The sequence below is a fragment of the Nanorana parkeri genome, unplaced genomic scaffold (genome assembly GCF_000935625.1).
Source record: "Nanorana parkeri isolate BGI_ZX_2015 unplaced genomic scaffold, ASM93562v1 scaffold4029, whole genome shotgun sequence".
NCBI lineage: Eukaryota > Metazoa > Chordata > Amphibia > Anura > Dicroglossidae > Nanorana > Nanorana parkeri.
Window position 1 is genome coordinate 7,035 of NW_017310296.1, and position 3,258 is coordinate 10,292.

The following is a 3,258-nucleotide window of genomic DNA, read 5'->3' on the forward strand; positions in this document are numbered from 1 at the left end:
CATGAAGACCAAGATTGTCACACAAAACATCTTAACTCATTTCCTCTCTCTCTTCTCAATTCAATTTCAATTCAAATAAGCTTTATTGGCAGGACCAAATACATTTTAGTGTTGCCAAAGCATATGGGGGGGCGTAGGTAAGTCCGGGGACATTCATCAGGGGTAAGGGATCATATGAAGGGGGATGGGGTGAGTCCATCTTCCCTCTCTCTTCCCCCCTCTCTCTCTCTTCCCCCCTCTCTCTCTCTCTCTCTCTCTCTCTCTCTCTCTCTCTCTCTCTCTCTCTCTCTCTCTCTCTCTCTCTCTCTCTCTCTCTCTCTCTCTCTCTCTCTCTCTCTCTCTCTCTCTCTCTCTCTCTCTCTCTCTCTCTCTCTCTCTCTCTCTCTCTCTCTCTCTCTCTCTCTCTCTCTCTCTCTCTCTCTCTCTCTCTCTCTCTCTCTCTCTCTCTCTCTCTCTCTCTCTCTCTCTCTCTCTCTCTCTCTCTCTCTCTCTCTCTCTCTCTCTCTCTCTCTCTCTCTCTCTCTCTCTCTCTCTCTCTCTCTCTCTCTCTCTCTCTCTCTCTCTCTCTCTCTCTCTCTCTCTCTCTCTCTCTCTCTCTCTCTCTCTCTCTCTCTCTCTCTCTCTCTCTCTCTCTCTCTCTCTCTCTCTCTCTCTCTCTCTCTCTCTCTCTCTCTCTCTCTCTCTCTCTCTCTCTCTCTCTCTCTCTCTCTCTCTCTCTCTCTCTCTCTCTCTCTCTCTCTCTCTCTCTCTCTCTCTCTCTCTCTCTCTCTCTCTCTCTCTCTCTCTCTCTCTCTCTCTCTCTCTCTCTCTCTCTCTCTCTCTCTCTCTCTCTCTCTCTCTCTCTCTCTCTCTCTCTCTCTCTCTCTCTCTCTCTCTCTCTCTCTCTCTCTCTCTCTCTCTCTCTCTCTCTCTCTCTCTCTCTCTCTCTCTCTCTCTCTCTCTCTCTCTCTCTCTCTCTCTCTCTCTCTCTCTCTCTCTCTCTCTCTCTCTCTCTCTCTCTCTCTCTCTCTCTCTCTCTCTCTCTCTCTCTCTCTCTCTCTCTCTCTCTCTCTCTCTCTCTCTCTCTCTCTCTCTCTCTCTCTCTCTCTCTCTCTCTCTCTCTCTCTCTCTCTCTCTCTCTCTCTCTCTCTCTCTCTCTCTCTCTCTCTCTCTCTCTCTCTCTCTCTCTCTCTCTCTCTCTCTCTCTCTCTCTCTCTCTCTCTCTCTCTCTCTCTCTCTCTCTCTCTCTCTCTCTCTCTCTCTCTCTCTCTCTCTCTCTCTCTCTCTCTCTCTCTCTCTCTCTCTCTCTCTCTCTCTCTCTCTCTCTCTCTCTCTCTCTCTCTCTCTCTCTCTCTCTCTCTCTCTCTCTCTCTCTCTCTCTCTCTCTCTCTCTCTCTCTCTCTCTCTCTCTCTCTCTCTCTCTCTCTCTCTCTCTCTCTCTCTCTCTCTCTCTCTCTCTCTCTCTCTCTCTCTCTCTCTCTCTCTCTCTCTCTCTCTCTCTCTCTCTCTCTCTCTCTCTCTCTCTCTCTCTCTCTCTCTCTCTCTCTCTCTCTCTCTCTCTCTCTCTCTCTCTCTCTCTCTCTCTCTCTCTCTCTCTCTCTCTCTCTCTCTCTCTCTCTCTCTCTCTCTCTCTCTCTCTCTCTCTCTCTCTCTCTCTCTCTCTCTCTCTCTCTCTCTCTCTCTCTCTCTCTCTCTCTCTCTCTCTCTCTCTCTCTCTCTCTCTCTCTCTCTCTCTCTCTCTCTCTCTCTCTCTCTCTCTCTCTCTCTCTCTCTCTCTCTCTCTCTCTCTCTCTCTCTCTCTCTCTCTCTCTCTCTCTCTCTCTCTCTCTCTCTCTCTCTCTCTCTCTCTCTCTCTCTCTCTCTCTCTCTCTCTCTCTCTCTCTCTCTCTCTCTCTCTCTCTCTCTCTCTCTCTCTCTCTCTCTCTCTCTCTCTCTCTCTCTCTCTCTCTCTCTCTCTCTCTCTCTCTCTCTCTCTCTCTCTCTCTCTCTCTCTCTCTCTCTCTCTCTCTCTCTCTCTCTCTCTCTCTCTCTCTCTCTCTCTCTCTCTCTCTCTCTCTCTCTCTCTCTCTCTCTCTCTCTCTCTCTCTCTCTCTCTCTCTCTCTCTCTCTCTCTCTCTCTCTCTCTCTCTCTCTCTCTCTCTCTCTCTCTCTCTCTCTCTCTCTCTCTCTCTCTCTCTCTCTCTCTCTCTCTCTCTCTCTCTCTCTCTCTCTCTCTCTCTCTCTCTCTCTCTCTCTCTCTCTCTCTCTCTCTCTCTCTCTCTCTCTCTCTCTCTCTCTCTCTCTCTCTCTCTCTCTCTCTCTCTCTCTCTCTCTCTCTCTCTCTCTCTCTCTCTCTCTCTCTCTCTCTCTCTCTCTCTCTCTCTCTCTCTCTCTCTCTCTCTCTCTCTCTCTCTCTCTCTCTCTCTCTCTCTCTCTCTCTCTCTCTCTCTCTCTCTCTCTCTCTCTCTCTCTCTCTCTCTCTCTCTCTCTCTCTCTCTCTCTCTCTCTCTCTCTCTCTCTCTCTCTCTCTCTCTCTCTCTCTCTCTCTCTCTCTCTCTCTCTCTCTCTCTCTCTCTCTCTCTCTCTCTCTCTCTCTCTCTCTCTCTCTCTCTCTCTCTCTCTCTCTCTCTCTCTCTCTCTCTCTCTCTCTCTCTCTCTCTCTCTCTCTCTCTCTCTCTCTCTCTCTCTCTCTCTCTCTCTCTCTCTCTCTCTCTCTCTCTCTCTCTCTCTCTCTCTCTCTCTCTCTCTCTCTCTCTCTCTCTCTCTCTCTCTCTCTCTCTCTCTCTCTCTCTCTCTCTCTCTCTCTCTCTCTCTCTCTCTCTCTCTCTCTCTCTCTCTCTCTCTCTCTCTCTCTCTCTCTCTCTCTCTCTCTCTCTCTCTCTCTCTCTCTCTCTCTCTCTCTCTCTCTCTCTTCCCTCTCTTTCTCTCTTCCCTCTCTCTCTTTCTCTCTTCCCTCTCCTCTCTCTTTCTCTCTTCCCTCTCTCTCTCTTTCTCTCTTCCCTCTCTCTTCCCTCTCTTCCCCCCTCTCTCTCTTCCCCTCTCTCTCTCTCTCTCCCCCCCCTATCTCTCCCCTTCCTCTTTCTCTCTTTCCCATCTCTCTCTCCCCCCTCTCTCTCTTCCTCTCCCCTCCCTCTCTCCTCCCCTCTCTCTCTCCCGCCCTCTCTCTCTTCCTCTCCCCTCCCTCTCCCCCTTTCTCTCTCTCTTCCTCTCCCCTCCCTCTTTCTCTCTCCCCCCTCTCTCCTCCTTCTCCCCCCTCTCTCTCTTCCCCCCTCTCTCTCTCTCCCCTTTATCTCTCCCCTT